Source organism: Pristiophorus japonicus, chromosome 9 (genome assembly GCF_044704955.1).
Source record: "Pristiophorus japonicus isolate sPriJap1 chromosome 9, sPriJap1.hap1, whole genome shotgun sequence".
NCBI classification, from domain to species: domain Eukaryota; kingdom Metazoa; phylum Chordata; class Chondrichthyes; family Pristiophoridae; genus Pristiophorus; species Pristiophorus japonicus.
The window spans coordinates 65,565,225-65,583,407 of NC_091985.1; the positions used below are offsets into that span (position 1 = coordinate 65,565,225).

Consider the following 18,183-nt stretch of genomic DNA (forward strand, 5'->3'; position numbering starts at 1 on the left):
CCCTTTCCCAACACCAGTCCTTTAGTCGCTAATCTTTCAATCCTTTCCTATTCCAGCATATGCATGGGGAGAGTAATTCAAAGATTACCACTGTTAGCGTTAGTGTTTTCTCAGAAGAATCACTCAACACTCAGAAGAATCACTCAACACTCAGAGTCGGTTCCAATGCTGATGCGGCCTTTATTACGCTTAGCGGGGAGGAAATCACAAGACTGAGTCCAGGCTTCTCTCCACAGAACAAAGGGTTACATTCACTTTTATATGTTTCACAACAGTTACAAACAGTAAACTACAGTTACACAGCCCATCACGGCTGGACACAAGCCAATCACAACGATTATAGATTACATATAGGTTCTTTTAACCCAATAGAATTCCCCTTATGTCTCAGGAACCATGTGTTCGTCTCTTGTCAGCTTGGGCTGATTGATATTGGTTTATAACCTTGTTTACAGGAGATGGGTTCTCTTATCTCTTTCTTCATGGGGAATTAATTGGTTTATGGCCTTGAATACGGGAGATGGGTTCTCTCCTCATTATTCTTATCCTGCATCCAAGGCATTCCTATAGTGGGCCTCACAGGGTTATTGCTCGGTCATTGAACATTCAACAGTTCAAGCTTGACTACCTGATTTCCCATCATGCCTGGGCAGCCATTTTATGTGTGGCCACTTTAAACTTATATGCGTTTAGATATATCTAGCAGGTGCCTAATGCCTAGTATTCTGGTATATTCTAAAGGTGCCTACCTCCTACAACAACCACCCTTGAAGTCATGCTCCTAAACTCCTATTATGGAACATCAGGCCCCTCATTGCCTATATCTGTGGCTCCCACAATAACTGGCTGCTCTCTCCCCTTCCATAATCAGAGTATTCCTGAGATGCTTCTTAACCTAGCACCTGGGAGCAACAAAGTATCTGGGACTCTCAATCTGGACTCAAGAGGATATTGTCCACCCTTCTAACTATCAATTCTCCTATACTACTATGTTCCTAATTGAATTGCAATCTCAGCTCAAAATTCTTCCTCTCTTTTTATACTTCTACCAAATTAGATCACAAACCAGTTTAAGTTGCTCAGTTAGCCCAACTTCACTGTAGATTAATTAAGACCTCGTCAGTGACTGATGATCACTTGACACCTGTTAACAGCCAATTCACGAGCAGTTACACAGATTTAAAATTCAATTAAAGAGGGGAGAAAAACACACAAGATGTTCTTGAATACTTGCCCTCTACTGGATAGAGAACTGGTTGGCAGACAGGAAGCAAAGAGTAGGAATAAACGGGTCCTTTTCAGAATGTCAGGCAGTGACTAGTGGGGTACCGCAAGGTTCAGTGCTGGGACCCCACTATTTACAAAATACATTAATGATTTAGATGAAGGAATTGAATGTAATATCTCCAAATTTGCAGATGACACTAAGCTGGGTGGCAGTGTGAGCTGTGAGGAGGATGCTAACAGGCTGCAGAGTGACTTGGACAGGTTAGGTAAGTGGGCAAATGCATGGCAGATGCAGTATAATGTAGATAAATGTGAGGTTATCCACTTTGGTGGCAAAAACAGGAAGGCAGAATATTATCTGAATGGAGACAGATTAGGAAAAGGGGAGTGCAACGAGACCTGGGTGTCATGGTACATCAGTTATTGAAAGTTGGCATGCAGGTACAGCAGGCGGTGAAGTAGGCAAATGGCATGTTGGCCTTCATAGCAAGAAGATTTGAGGATAGGAGCAAGGATGCATTACTGTAGTTTTACAGGGCCTTGGTGGGGCCACACCTTGAACATTGTGTACAGTTTTGGTCTCCTAAATCTGAGGAAGGACATTCTTGCCATTGAGGGAGTGCAGCAAAGGTTCACCAGACTGATTCCTGGGATGGCAGGATTGATATGAAGAAAGACTGAATCGACTGGGCTTATATTCTCTGGAATTTAGAAGAATGAGAGGGGATCTCATAGAAACATATAAAATTCTGATGGGGTTGGACAGGTTAGTTGCAGGAAGAATGTTCCCGTTGTCCAGAACCAGGGGTCGCAGTCTCAGGATAAGGGGTAAGCCATTTAGGGCCAAGATGAGGAGAAACTTCTTCACTCAGAGAGTTATGAACCTGTGGAATTCTCTACCACAGAAAGTTGTTGAGGCCAGTTCGTTAGATATATTCAAAAGGGAGTTAGATGTGGCCCTTATGGCTAAAGGGATCAAGGGGTATGGAGAGAAAGCAGGAATGGGGTACTGAAGTTGCATGATAAGCCATGATCATATTGAATGGTGGTGCAGGCTCAAAGGGCCAAGTGGCCTACTCCTGCACCTATTTTCTATGTTTACTCGCCACTGAATTTCCACTCTAGTCAAATTCCCATTATGGAAGCACTCGGTTTCAACCTTACTATGTTTGTAGCTCACTCCGTAATGTTCTCTCAGCTCAAATTTCATGGTCTGATTTTCTCTTTGATCATTTTGTATAAGTTTAGGGTAACACATTCATTCAGCAGCTTATATGTGTCCTAATAGACAGCTGGTAGTGTAAATTTTCCCTCCGTAAGCTCAATTCCCTAAGTTAAGTTTTGTAAACAGTTTGCTTTAGTCAATTTGCTCAAGTGCAAACACCACCCACATGCAAACTGTTGTAGATCATCCTTTATCGTGGTTAAAAAAAATCTGTCAAGCTACAAAACTAATAGTGTGATGAGAATTGTATTGTTATACAGGTACTTCTGTTTTTCAGAGTTTGCGGTTGTCCCTAAACACAGCTGTATTTCATATGAATTCTTTAGGTCCAATCCATCGTTAAAGTCTCAATAAAATGCACGCATGCCAGTGCCTTTGGGTTTTATTAATTAAAGGATCAGCTTGGGGAAGGTTTGGATATGGGACAAGTTTCATTTGTGTAGACGTCTGTTCTGAAATCTTTACCCAGATGGTACTTGAGGAGAACATACTGTCAAGGATTGTGTGACACAATCCGGCATGTTACAGCGTGATCGCACATGCTGGTGCCCTCCAGCACTGACCGTGCCAGGATTTGCATGGGTCAGTTGAAGGGCACCTAATTTGTACATGGCAGGCAACGTATCTAACCTGCCCTATGTGGCCAGAACATCCAACGACCACCCACCATTTGGGGGACATTGCCCAAGGGCCCCGAGTACTCAGCCTCCTGTGTAAGGATTTTTAAAAAAACCTCAGGGCTAGAAATTCGTTATAGCTAAGAAATAGGCGGTGTTTAGACTAAAAGAGGGTGAAATTGCCCCTTTTAGTGATGACCGTTAGCGATAACGGGGCACAAAATGGTTTTGGTCCGAGCGTGGCGCAAAAATCGCCCCCTGCGGAATTGGGCTGGGGTTTTGCAGAGGCGCCGCGAGGGAGCACCTGTTCAGCTGCGTGCAGCGATGATGATGTCGTCACCGTGTGCATCGCCTTGTTACCGCCCCAGAAGTTAAATTGCCCTCCCCCCCGCAACCTCACTTACTGCCTGGCGATGACAATGACAGCTTCAGTTGTCAAGTTGCAGCCAGGAACCGACTGGAGCAGTGCCATCTTGAAAATAAATTTTCTGTCTACCATTACTGTTTTCTGCTTTCAAACTGATAGGCAGAATGGCTGGTGGTCCGCTAGCAGCAATTTTTACTTCAACGCGTCTTCTGCCTCCTAACTATTCCCTTGGATAACTCAGAGCAGATTTGAAGTTACAACATTTCTCTTGTTTCATGTGGGCTGTCCTGGCATTTGACCTTTTGCTCCGAACGTCACCGTCAGAGGATGCTTAGGTGAAGACGTGGCGACAATTACAAAGAGAAAGGCACAGAGAGAGGGAGAGAGAAAGGCACAAAGACAGGGAGAGGTTCATGGAGCGGCACAGGAACAAGATTCAGACAAAGACAGGCAGCAGGACAGGGAGAAGCACAGCAAAATGTAGCAAAAGGAAAAAGGCACTACAGGGCTAGCAACAGGAGGCCTTACTCACCCAGGGTATTCCGGCAGCAGTTCTCCTACATCAATTTCACTGAGGAGCAGTGTGTGCAAAGGCTGCGTTTCAGTAAGGACAGGGTCACAGAGATCTGCCATCTTCTGCAGCAGACCTCAAGCCTCAGACCAGGGTGCAGACGGCTCTCTCAGTGACAGTCAAGGTCACCGTCGCGCTCAATTTCTGCGTCAATGGATCTTTCTGGGGAGCAACAGGAGACATCGCCAACATTTCCCAGTTTGCCGTCCATTGTTCCATCCGCGAGGTCACAGATGCTCTTTACAGAAGGAGGAGGGGCTACATCCTCTTCTCCATGAGCAGAGAGAAGCAGCATGAGCATGCATGTGGCTTCGTCAGGATAGAGGGCTTCCCCATGGTGCAGGGTGCCATTAACTGCACCCACGCCGCTTTGCAGATATCGTATCACAATCCTGAGATCTTCCGTAACCGCAAAGGCTACCACTCACTGAATGTCCAGTTGGTGTGCGACCACACACGCAAAATACTCACCGCCAATGCCCGCTATCCTGGCAGCAGCCACGATGCCTTCATCCTGCACCAGATCGGTGTGCCAGCTCTGTTCCAGCCCCCAAATGAAGCTCGCGATTGGCTGCTCAGAGACAAGAGCTATCTGCTATGCACCTAGCTCATGACACCCCTCCCCAACCCCACCACTCCTGCCCAGCACTCGTACAATGGGAGCCGTGCCACAACCAGGAACATCGGAATGCTGAAGCAACAGTTCCACTGCCTTGACCACTTGGGAGCAGTCCTCCAGTACTCGTGTAAGCGGTTTTGATCCTAGCCCAATGGCTAGATGGACGGTTCGAATCGCCTCCGTCTTACGAGAATTCTATACCCGGGGATTATTATTCAGAGTGTAAATGGAATAAGTCACGGACCGGAATGCTTCGGTGAAAAATCACACTTATTTATTTGGTCTAACATACACTGGCTAAAACATGCACTACTAAACAAAATCACTGTCTCTGTGGAGAATAAGATCCAGGTTAAAACAACATACAGTACAACACTGAGGACCGGTGACACACAGTAATTTCCTTGTTGCTATGGTGGAGTCTAACTCCCCCCCACCAGTGAATTACCCAGTCACATGAAGCTCCCTCCCCAGAATAGTCTGAAAACGCTTCACTTCCAAGAAAACTCTGAGCCCTCTACACCCCACACAGCTCACCTGGTTCTCTGGTTACCGGCTTGGGACACTCTTGACCATCGATCGCTCAGCTGGTCCTTCTTCTTGTCACGTCGATCTTGGTGGAGCGAGAGAGAGAATGGGAACGCTCAAACGCTGGAGAACACTCCAGAACGCGAGAGAATGGTGGAAAAGAGTCGATCTTTAAAGGAGTTCTGCTGCCCTTATCTCTCCTGCCAATCTTTGAAATCCTTTTGCTTCTAAGTACTCCGGTGCTTAGTCGGTGATTGGCCATCAGACCCATGTGTATTGGACTGATGGCCCTGGGTCTGGGACACCTCTCGGCTTTTGTGTAAGGAAGAACTGGCCCCTCTTGGTCTGGCCAGGCTAGTGGGTCCATTGTTCTGTTTCTCTTCTGAGATGGAGGTGAGAAGTGCCTTTGCATATTAGAGTGGTTTTCTAATAGTTTATGCATGCCCCAGATATCTGAACCCCTTTCCTTTTGCTAGGGCGAACCCGTATATTCTGGATGACTGACAGTTCTTTGTCACAGCTAACTGCCATGCGGTCTCTGGAGTTTTAACAAACCAACCTTTTCACGTATCTGCACAGGGCGACCCCATCACAGGGAAAATACCCTCAGAGAAAAAACCCACAAAGTCCATGAAATATTCTCGACTGAGTCCATTCTTTAAACAGAGACTTTGTGATCTCTTCAGTCTCCCATTTGATGCTTTTTCTTTCCATAAAACATCACTCGACGAGAGAGCAAAGGACAAGTCTCCCACAAGTGAAGCTGTTCCCCTGATTTTACGTTTTAAAACCCCAGAGCTATACCTCTTATGGCGTTTCACAGTTCCCTTCTAGAGTCAAAACATAAGAAAACGGCTTCTTCACACATAAGATCCACAAGACGTTACCAAAAAGAAAATCACCGCGCACATCACACAGTACAGCATTGACAGGTGGTGACACGTTACAAAAACTACAACAGCGCACATCGCGCAATACAGAGTGTGAAACTATAACCAGAATATAATACACTTGCTTACAGAACTTTGATACATTACAAGTTTTGGCAAGGAGAAACCATTATCAACAATTACACCTCTCCGAGTCGATCTAACAATCCTTGCCACTGCGTTGGAGTGTCTGACTCCGTCGCCTGCAGCTGGTGTACAACAAATTATATGATGACTAATGCATGGGAACAGACGCGGATCCAGGGGGGAATCTCTACACTCAGACTGATGTCCCACCACAGTGGTGAGACAAGCCCCTTGATCTCTTCCCCCACTTCCACTGTCTTTTGCTCTAAAGTGTAAAAATGTTTCTGGGAGAGCTCAACGGCCTTTATTAACTCAGCGAGATGTTCTGGCAGAAAAGGAATCGGGTACCCGAAATGTTGCACATAGTCCTGGAGATGGGTGAAGGTGCCGGTTGCAGTGAGGTGAATGGTCGAGGGTTCAGGGATGGGAGTAATTCGCTCTTGTGCCACTTGAACTTTGGGTTTGAAACAAAAACTGCTGTCGCTCACTGGACACCACGTGTCCTGGCTGTACTGGTAGCAGAGCGCATTTGTGGTGACACAGTATGTCCGACTCCCCACATATGCTACCTGTGGAGGTACGTGATCTGGTGCCATCACTTCCGTGGTGCAGTTGATAGGTTCCGTGCCTGCAGAAGCAAACCCACATTCTGATCGAGCAAAAGCACTCAAGTGCAGGGGGCACAGTATTACGTGTGCACCCCGGCTCTGGCATCCGGAGAGGTCAGTCCCCGTCATAACATGCTCCCACTTTATGACATATGGTGGGACCGCTTTGAAACGAACATGCACTCCTCCACAAATGACCCCGATATTCTCAACCCTGTATACTGGTGCTGGCCAGGATGACCCGCCCATTACCGGCATCCTCTCTACAATTCCCAGTACTGTAGGGTTGGACTGCCCGCAATCTACAGGGACAGGGTAGACTTCAGAGGCTAAACGAAGCTGGCACGGGCTCAGCGAATTGCTGTACGGGTACAGTGCGGCGAGATGCTTGTTGCTTAACCATGAAGGGACGCGACCTTGCCTCAGGTCCTCCAGGTTGCTGCGGCCCTCGCCCAGCAACCATGCTCCATACAGCACACACACCTCATTCCGTGCAGCCTACTCCGAGGCATTCCTGTCCTCCCGTATCAAATCCTTAACAGTTTTAGAGTCCTTCTCCAGCTCCGCAATGACCTCCTTTAAATGAACGGTCATTGCCTGGTCCTCATGAAACTCTGAACCCACCACTGTGTTCTCTTCCCCAAGAATCTTATGCAGTTGTGTACAGACCACCAAGGTTGGGGATGGCATCAAACAGGAAATTAGGGATGTGTGCAATAAAGGTACAGCAGTTATCATGGGCGACTTTAATCTGCATATAGATTGGGCTAACCAAACTAGTAGCAATATGATGGAGGAGGATTTCCTGAAGTGTATAAAGGATGGTTTTCTAGACTAACACGTTGAGGAACCAACTAGAGAGCTGGCCATCCTATTCTGGGTGTTGTGTAACGATAGAGGATTCATTATCAGTCGTGTTGTGCGAGGCCTCTTTGGGAAGAGTGACCATAATAAGGTAGAACTCTTCATTAAGATGGAGACTAGAGTCCTGAACTTAAAGAAAGGTAACTTCGATGGTATGATACATGAATTGGCTAGGATAGACTGGCAAATGATACTTAGGGTTGACGGTGGATAGGCAATGGCAGACATTTAAAGATCACATGGATGAACTTCAACAATTGTACATCCCTGTCTGGCGTAAAAATAAAACGGGGAAGGTGGCTCAACCGTGGCTAACAAGGGAAATTAGGAATTGTGTTAAATCCAAGGAAGAGCCATATAAATTGGCCAGAAAAAGCAGCCAACCTGAGGACTGGGAGAAATTTAGAATTCAGCAGAGGAGGACAAAGGGTGTAATTAGGAGGGGGGAAATAAAGTATGAGAGGAAGCTTGCAGGGAACATAAAAACTGACTGCAAAAGCTTCTACAGATATCTGAAGAGAAAAACATTCGTGAAGACCAACGTAGGTCCTTGGCAGACAGAATCAGGTGAATTTATAATGGGGAACAAAGAAATGGCAGACCAATTGAACAAATATTTTGGATCTGTCTTCACTAAGGAAGACACAAATAACCTTCAGAAAATACTAGGGAACCAAGGATCTCACGAGAAGGAGGAACTGAAGGAAATTCTTATTAGTCAGGAAATTGTGTTAGGGAATTGATGGGACTGAAAGCCGATAAATCCCCAGGGCCTGAGAGTCTGCACCCCAGAGTGCTTAAAGAAGTGGCCCTAGAAATAGTGGATGCATTGGTGATCATTTTCCAACACTCTATAAACTCTGGATCAGTTCCTATGGATTGGAGGGTAGCTAATGTTACCCCATTTTTTAAAAAAGGAGGGAGAGAGAAAACGGGCAATTATAGACCGGTTAGCCTGACATCGGTAGTGGGGAAAATGTTGGAATCAATTATTAAAGATGTAATAGCAGCGCATTTGGAAAGCAGTGAGAGGGACCGGTCCAAGTCAGCATGGATCTATGAAAGGGGAATCATGCTTGACAAATCTTCTACAATTTTTTGAGGATTTAACTAGTAGAGTGGAGAAGGGAGAACCAGTGGATGTGGTGTATTTGGACTTTCAAAAGGCTTTTGACAAGGTCCCACACAAGAGGTTAGGGTGCAAAGTTAAAGCACATGGTATTGGGGGTAATGTATTGACGTGGATAGAGAACTGGTTGCAGACAGGAAGCAAAGAGTAGAACTAAACAGGTCCTTTTCAGAATGGCAGGCAGTGACTAGTGGGGTAACGCAAAGTTCAGTGCTGGGATCCCAGCTATTTACAATATACATTCATGATTTAGGCAAAGGAATTGAATGTAATATCTCCAAGTTTGCAGATGACACTAAGCTGGGTTGCAGTGTGAGCTGTGAGGAGGATGCTAACAGGCTGCAGGGTGACTTGGACAGGTTAGGTGAGTGGGCAAATGCATGGCAGATGCAATATAATGTAGATAAATGTGAGGTTACCACTTTGGTGGCAAAAACAGGAAGGCAAAATATTATCTGATTGGTGACAGATTAGGAAAAGGGGAGGTGCAACGAGACCTGGGTGTCATGGTACATCAGTCATTGAAAGTTGGCATGCAGGTACAGCAGACGGTGAAGAAGGCAAATGGCATATTGGCCTTCATAGCGAGAGGATTTGAGTATAGGAGCAGGGAGGCCTTACTGCAGTTGTACAGGGCCTTGGTGAGGCCACACCTTGAATATTGTGTAGAGTTTTGGTCTTTTAATCTGAGGAAGGACATTCTTGCTATTGAGCGAGTGCAGCAAAGGTTCACCAGACTGATTCCCGGGATGGTAGGACTAACATATGAAGAAAGACTGGATCGACTGGGCTTATATTCTCTGGAATTTAGAAGAGTGAGAGGGGATCTCATAGAAACATATAAAATTCTGATGGGATTGGACAGGTTAGATGCAGGAAGAATGTTCCCAATGTTGGGGAAGTCCAGAACCAGGGGTCACAGTCTAAGGATAAGGGGTAAGCCATTTAGGACCGAGATGAGGAGAAACTTCTTCACTCAGAGAATTGTGAACCTGTGGAATTCTCTACCACAGAAAGTTGTTGACACCAGTTCATTAGATATATTCAAAAGGAGTTAGATGTAGTCCTTACGGCTAAAGGGATCAAGGGGTATGGAGAGAAAGCAGGAATGGGGTACTAAAGTTGCAAAAATGATCAACCATGATCATATTGAATGGTGGTGCAGGCTCGTAGGGCCGAATGGCCTATTCCTGCACCTATTTTCTATGTTTCTATGTGTGTGTGTGGGGGTGTGTGTGTGGGAGTGTGTGTGTGGGAATGTGTGTGTGGCAGTACTTGTAACCCCCCTGCGCGGTGGGCAATGGCCCGATATAATCGACCTGTATGGCCTGCCATGGTTCCGCCACTCTCCTAGTGTGTCCCATGGATACCTTCCTTTTCTGGGGGTCAGAGTTGTTTGCAGCGCATACCAAGCTATCCACGCAGAAGTCGCGGACGTCCTCCCTCAGTTGCGGCCACCACCCTGCCTGTTCCACCTGTTGCCAGGTAGTCTCCGGCCCGGGGTGCCCCGCTCCTGGATCCTCGTGGGCCAACTGAAGGAATTCTCTCTGGTGCTGCTGCGGGACTACCCACAGCTCCCCTATGAAAACCATCCCTTCCTTTACTGTAATTTCTGCCACTCCGTATGGACCCTCTACCTTATCTCCCTTAGCCAGCATCTCCAGAACAGTCTTAAGGACAGGATCCTGTGTCTGGATCATCGTTAGATCCGGGGCCAATGCTACCCCTGCACTCCCTTGTGTCCTACCTCTGTCTCTCATCGCGGCTACTGGACTCGACTCATAAGATCCCAAAACGTGCCCGTTCGAGCACATTGCTTGGCCAGTACGTCGGCCTGCTGATTGCCCTCCGCACGGGGTTCTGTTTTAGAATGGGCCTTGACTTTGTGGATATAGAAATCCCCCTGGGTTCCTATCAATGTTATGATCTGTTGCAACAATGGCTTGGTTGCTCGGGGTTTCCCGTCTGCAGATGTGAACCCGCGACGAGATCAAATGGCCAAATATTCTGTACATAAATTTCAAGTGAACATGCTGTCCGAGCAAATCGTGTCGGGTGTAGGGAACTCTTCGGGGTGGGTAACCACATACACCACTGCCGACAGTTCAGTGTGCTGGGCGCTCATGGTGCTCAGGAGTTTAATGGCCTTGGCAATGCCTGCCTTTGGGTCAAAAATCCCACATCCACTGAGTCGCTCCCCTGCCACCACTCTACTGGACCCGTATACATAGATCTCTCAGCGTGTGGGATGGATCCCAGCCCGAAACCCAATGTCTACGTCCCATACTACTTCAACAGAATATTTGTGAGCCACTCCTGCGTAGATCAAATTTGCGGCGAGTTTGGGCTCACAGAGGCCTTTCACACTCAAATTCATCTGCGAGAGCAATAAAGTCCAGCGAGCAATGCGTGCACTGCTCACCATGCCGTCCTTTATCCTTCCATCCAGAAGCATCTGAGTGGGCGTATGATGGGTTAAGAGAGTTATCGGGGACACCCCTGTGAAGATTTGTGATCTCTTCACGACCCAGTGTGTGGCAAGCAGGTGCCTCTCACAATTGGAGTACCCGCTCTCTACATCTGTGAGGATTCTTGATGAGTATACCACAGGCCTCAGCTTGCCATGCCGCTCCTGGAGCAGCACTGCCCTTAAACTGTCCCCTATGGCAGCTACCTCCAAACAGAACTCCTCTCCCCCATCAGTCGCTCCTAAAGCTGGTGCGGTCTGCAGATCTCTCTTCAGACGACTAAAAGCTGCCATGCAGTCCTCATCCCACTCCCAGCCCACTCCCTTGTGGAGGAGCCGGAGTAGAGGGACTGCCGTAGCGGCATAGTCCTCTATGAAATCCCTGCAGTACCCTGTGAATCCCAGGAAGGATCTTACCCCCCGTTACCGTGGTCGGGGCAGGTAGCTCCTGTATCGCCTTCCTCCTCGCTTCATCGATGGCCCTCTCCCCAGCACACATGGTCAGCCTGAGGAATTTTACTTCCTGCTGGCTGATCTGTGCTTTCCTGGATTTAACCTTGAACCCAGATTCCTTTAACAGACTCAGCAGCTCAGCCAGCAGTGGGCCATGCTCCTCCCCCTTGTCGGAGAACAAAAGCAGGTCGTCCACATACTGCACAAGCTGCTGTGGTCTGCTGAACCCCTTTTAAACAGTTGGCCATACATTGGTCGAAAATAGAAGGACTGTTATGAAACCCTTGATGAAGGCAGCTCCATGTGTACTGCTGACCCTTGAAAGTGAATGCGAACTTATACTGGTCCTCCCTTTTGAGAGGGATAGACCAGAATCCGTTCGAATGTTTTTGCAGATGCTGGGATCCTCCCGATCAGCTCGGCTACGGCTGCGATGGTGGGGGCACAGGCTGGGATGTTCTTGTTAAGAACCCGATAGTCCACAGTGGCTCTCCACGAATTGTCCGGTTTCCTAACCGGCCAAATCGGAGAGTTCATATTGGTCGCTATGGGGCTCAACACATCCTGCTCAACCAGTGATACCAATGCCTCTAAATCCGCCTCTGCCTCTCTGGGGTAGTTGTACTGTTTATGTGGTCAGGCCATGGGGTCTCCTTCTACTCCGACCTCCACCCCTGCTACCCTCCCGCAGTCGTGCTTGTGTGGAGTGAATGCCACGAGGTGTGCTCGCACATCCACTCTGTACTCCGCCGGGGCAAAAGTGACCAAAAGTTCAAGGTCATAACTACCCTTGGGCTTCATTGTACACGCGGATCCCTTGCCTTGCTTCCCTCATATAACTACCACCTCCTTCTCCTTTCCTGTGCATACTGTCCCCCGTAGACAGTGATTCCAGAAATCCACCAATATCTTGTGGGCCAGTATGAAGTCTGCTCCCAAAATGCCTATTCCCTCCCGCTCCCACCACATCAGGACACATTTCCACTCCGCGTGGAGTGTCCCAAGATTGATGGCTAGCGAGATGGAGAAAGACCCAGTTCGTTCGTTCCCGGTGAACCTTCCTAAGTTATATGGGACCCCGTTTGATAGAGGTGATGTGGTCGGGTTATCCGCATAGACAATGTTAATACGGATTCTTTTTCCCTCAATCTGTTTCAGCGAATACACTGATGCGAACACCTCTTTGCCTTTTCTGTAAAAGACCTTTATTGAAGATTCTCCGGCCGGGACTTGTCAAGACAAAGGGACACTCTCAATCAGAGCCTGTTTACCTTCCCCTGGACAAGCCCTTTTCAGCGCGAAAAGCACAGTAGATATACATTTTCAAAACAGAACACATTTGATTAGCACTTGGTCTATCCAATCCCTTTCTGCCTCCCCCCCCCCCCCCCCCCCCCCGAGTACATCTAATGGCAGGCAAAAAAGTCTCCCAATTAGGGCTGGTGTCAGGTCAGGTTAGTTATAGCTTTGCTACACTGTCTTCCCTTATCAGTAAAGAACCCAATTAGTTTCCCTTCCTCCTTATCAGTAGAAGCTATTACTTTTCCCTTCCTATCTAGGATTGCTTTCTTTCTTTGTGCTGCCTTGGGCTTTCTCATGACCCGTGTCTAACCTCAACTTCAACTCTTGGTAACCCCTTTTTGTTTCTGTTGATTCTGCAGTTGTCTGCATCTTGACATTTCTTTAGCTATTTTCCCATGATTCCCTATCTCCATCATTTTGCCACCTTCTCTATCCATCTACCACTTTCGCAACCCTTCTTTACACATTCTCATTCCCCCCTTTTATCATTCCATGATAACCCTGGTGCTTATTCCAGGAATATCGCGTTTAGCCGTGCGCATTCTCTTTCCTGATCCTCCTTATTGTCTGTGAGTCCGCCTCGAACCTCTTCGCAAGGTCTTATCAATGTCTGTTTAGGTTCTCACATCGTATCCTGTCGGAATATTATTGAATTGATAACTTCTGGAGCCTTGGTACAAGGCTGAAGAGAGGCCTTTTACCTCCTTATGGGCCAGTGCAGGAACCAGCACTTTAACCCTTGTCCCACTGGTATCCCTAATGCCAAATTTTTCTTTTACATTTCCCCCCTTTTGGCCCTTGGCTATACGCCAAGCTGGCCATATTTCCCAATAGCTATCTCCCTGTAGGCAAGTTCCAGATAGGTTCGTTCACCTGGGTGGCTATCTCCCAAGCTTCGGGACCTCCTGAAACCTTCCCACAGAGTTATATAAGGTAAGTCCTTCCTGTAGGACTGCTTAAATTTTCATCCCTTATGACCTTAATCATAGTGCGTGCCCTGACTTATCGTTTGGCCTGTTTAATTCGTGCACATGTTAATCCCATCATGACCATCAGAACCAGACCCTGTATTACTACAAGTACATGTGATATTAATCTTATCCATGGGTGAATTTGAATATTAAGTCCAATGTCCCACAGCTTTGAGTACCAGGGCTGATCAGCCAGCATTGCCTTAGTGTCTCTCTGTAAATTGTCTATTTCTTCCATCAGCCGGACATACTGTCGTCTTTGATTCTGGATTCCTTGCACCAAACGTAATTGTTCCTTATTTAGTTCCGGTATCTGTTTGCCTTGCGGTTCCCATACCGCCTCTTCCTACCCCTCTCGGAGGGTATCCGTGATTGTTCCGTCGATGATTTCCGCTGTCTCAGGATGTATATGATATCCGTCTATGTCTATTTCTCCCTTGGGTCTGAAGCAGAAGTTAGGAGTAATGAGGACACAGGGGGGTGACTCCTCCCCTGGTCTTAATGGTTAACTTGGCTGCCCCCATGCTCACGCATCACTCTCCATTCTCTTGCGGGGCAGCGATGGTCTCAAGATCGTGTTCGAGAGGAGTGATACTCAGCATGCATCCATTTGTTTGGTGGAATCTGCAATCATCATTCGTCATTCATGGCGTATCTCGACATAAAACCACTTGGTTAATTTTATAGCAGTCAGTTATATCAATGCCTTTGGTACTATTGTTAATTTTAATCACCCATCTGGCAGGCTGATGGTAACGTAACCGAGTTTGGTTTCTCACTTCACCAATATTATCGATCTGATATAAGGGGTCTCCCTTTGTTACATCATACTGTGGTATGGACAACACAAATCCGATCATATTCACCCGCCCAGTAATACATCTGAATTTCGGCACCCATGCGTGACTAGTCCTTCGTGCCTCGCATGTGTTATTAATGTTTTTATCTAGCGTCCAATTGTTAAGTATGCTGTTCGGAATCCAATCTGGTATGTCTCCATTCTGGAGTTGCTCCAAATTATGTTATACCTCACTTAATATCCAGGCCCCATACCCGGAGCAAACTATCTCAGCCTGTAATCGTTTACTTATATCTTCCCCCATTGCGTGGATCAATTTTATTGTCTTGGCATTTCGGCAATGTATGGGCCACTTGTAACAGTTCCCCTTCCGCGCCATCTCCCAACCGCACTTGTAGGGCTTGGTTATCCAAGTCCCTCCCCACTAAACCACTCAAGACTACGCCATTAAGTTGTTAACCCGGTTGTATATTGCCTACATGCCTATGGAATTCATCGTCATAATCCCTGCCGCATAACCCGTGCCTAGTGTTTCCAGTATTCCCCTTTTTTTTTCGACCTTGCCCTGTTCCATTTCTGATATTAGGGCCCAAGTTTCGGGCCGCGCCTAGAACGGCGCAGCCCCGATCTGGACGCCCGTTTTTCGCGCCACAAAGTGCGCCTGAAAAAACTTCCAGATTCTCCGGCTCCCTGCTGGTCCTCTGGCCCTCGGTGCGGCGCAGCACAAGCTGTAGGGGGCGGAGCCAGGTCCCTGCGCTGAAAACAGTGCCGGGACCTCTGCACATGCGCGCTACAGTGTAGACAAGGTTTTTTCGAGCGTACAAAAATCTTCACTTACTCCTTTCTAAGTTAGTTTAGAGTAAGTTTTCACTGCCGAAACTTTGAAAACAGGCGTAAGTGGCCGGACACGCCCCCTTTTGAAAAAAAAATTCTGTTCCAAAGTGAAACTGTTCTAACTGACTAGAACTGGAGCAAACTAAATGCCAAGAATTTGAATTTCTAAGATACTCCGTTCTACACCAGTTGCTCCAAAAACCAGGAGCAACTGAGGCCGAAACTTGGGCCCATAATCTCAGGGTAGTGGGTTCCGGGCCTTCGAGGATCCGTTGTGCCAGGTTCTGGTATAGACTTACAGTTTCATTCCCACAGAAGCTAGGAAAAATGATATCCATTAGGTTTAGGATAAGTAGTCGCTGACGCACCCCAAATTATATCCTTTCTTTAGATTCTTTTATTACTAGCCCCCCTTTTTAGGTTGTATTCCTTCTTGTTTGCGCTGCGCATGATCAATACTGGCTTCTCCGTGTTATAACCGTGTCACGCTTCAGGACATACACCTTATATTCCAGAGACCTCCCTTGGTCTTTATTTTATCCCACTGGCCAGTTTCCCTAAACATCCTGGAGTCCCACCCCCTTTTTGCTCCGTTCTCTTCCCACCCTTCTGTTCTTGCGGGGTGGATTTGGCTGCTTGTTTGCAGCTTCGCCCGCCCAGGCATGAGCTTCTAGAACTGAAATTCCGTCCAGTTGGATTTCTGCGCCCTTCCCCTTTTGGTCCTATGAACTTGCTCCTGTCCTCGGAATATACTGGCGCCCATGGCATCGGCAGCCTGCTGCATTACAACCTTACTTAATACACTATACATAGCCATGCGTTAAAATAAGTTCTGTCCTTGCTCCAGTGCTTGGCTGCTGGGTTGCATATTTCGGCAGTCAAATTAAACAAAGCTAGTTCATGTAATAGTGTCTTTCCTGCGTGTGCTATATCTCTCGTAGTCCATCTGTATTATCCGGTGCCTGCGTGGGCCTTAAGGTTCCCAGTATCCTGAGTCTCCAGAGTCGAAGTAGCCGCTGCGGTCCCATCTCGGTAAGTGTTTTATCTGCAAATTTTAAACAGATAGCCTGGTCGTCACCAGGTGTTAGGTTCTGGTCGACTCATCTTTTATCCATGCATGTTGCGGTCACTCTGTGAAATCGGAAGTAAAGTTAGGTTGGGTTTGTAGACTACACTTTACCCACCGTGGGGTACATTGGCTCTATTGCCATAGGTGATGGTGCTATGGCTGCGCACTGCACTATCCGTCTGGCCCTGTTTTTAAAAAAAATCTCTTCCAGCTTATTTATCTTAGCTTTTAACTCTTGAATTTGTTTTGTTTGAGTATCTTTCTTTTATTTGTATCAGGCAAGTATTATTACATAGGCTAGTTCTGTTTTTATTTTTATTCTGACTATCGCACCATTTCCTCTGTTAGGTGAGTCTTTTTTATTCTATTAAGAAATCCAAATTAATAATGTCCAGTATAAAACAGCTGTCAATGGAAAGGGTTAACTCCTTTACAGGTTTGTAAGAAAGCCTGATGTCATTACGTGACTTCACGTAATCATCCGAAAAATTCTTTTTTTTTAAGTCTTTGTGCCTTCAAAACTTGCTTAGAAATTAGGAATCCGTTAAAACAGCAGAAATCATTAGTAAAGCCGTCATAATAAAAGTCTTCTCATCAGGAAAGACGGCATTTTAGAGTAAACTCCAATGTTTTCTTAACTTCTTATTGCCAAAGATTTTTTTGATTGATTTAAAACGAGACCACACATTTTTAATAGCTATTTTGTTTACTGAAATCCAATTTTCACACACGCTGTGTACATTCTAACATTTCGTTTTATTTTACGGTCCCGTTCACTGGGCAAATCTTGTGTTTTATTTCTCTCTCGGCACAAAATCTAAACATCCGTGTCAGTTCCATTTCGATAAGAATTTTAAAATTCAGTAGGATTCTCTAATTCCCAGTTTTTTTTCTGTGCTGAGTTCGCATAGCTTAGATCTTTTCTCCTCGTTATCTTCAAAACCCTCCTGCTTGTTTAGACTGTTCGGGACTTTTCTTGATAAACAACGTCCATTTTGGAAATCTTTCAAACTGGAGTGAAACTTTCTCATAATTTAAAATCATTATCACTGTAGAGTGTCTTTTACCTCTTCTAATTTTTTTTCCCTTTTCCTAATTAAACCAATATCTTTTTCACAGCAAACATCAACTAGTATTTAGTAAGTTATGTCTTTTTCCATCACAAACACATTTTTTTCAGCACTTATTTTGTACGTTACATCTTTTTTTTCAGATCTCCTTTCTTCAAATTAGGTTTTGTATTTTACACGGAGGGCTCGTGACTCCATAAATTTGTTAATTTAAAATCATTTGTTTACTTTCAAAGTGGCGTCTTTATCTTTTTCTTTTCTCCATAACTAGAATGGATTCCAGCAATTAGGCTTTGAGGACTGCTTTTCGTTATCTCAAAATGCTCCAGTTTCAAAGTCGTTAAAATGTCTCTTCTAAACTGCTAAAGCTTGCTGTTTTTAACATTTTTCAAAAGTCCCTTTTACATCTTCGCAGATAGCTCGCCACTCGCCCAGGAGTTTGACCTG

General features: G+C 46.2%; 1 protein-coding gene across 2 annotated transcripts in view; it reads left to right on the forward strand.

Annotated features, from left to right (window-relative positions):
* The window catches only part of hhat (hedgehog acyltransferase), a 395,685-nt gene that overhangs the window by 335,388 nt on the left and 42,114 nt on the right, over positions 1–18,183 (forward strand). The window lies entirely within an intron of this gene.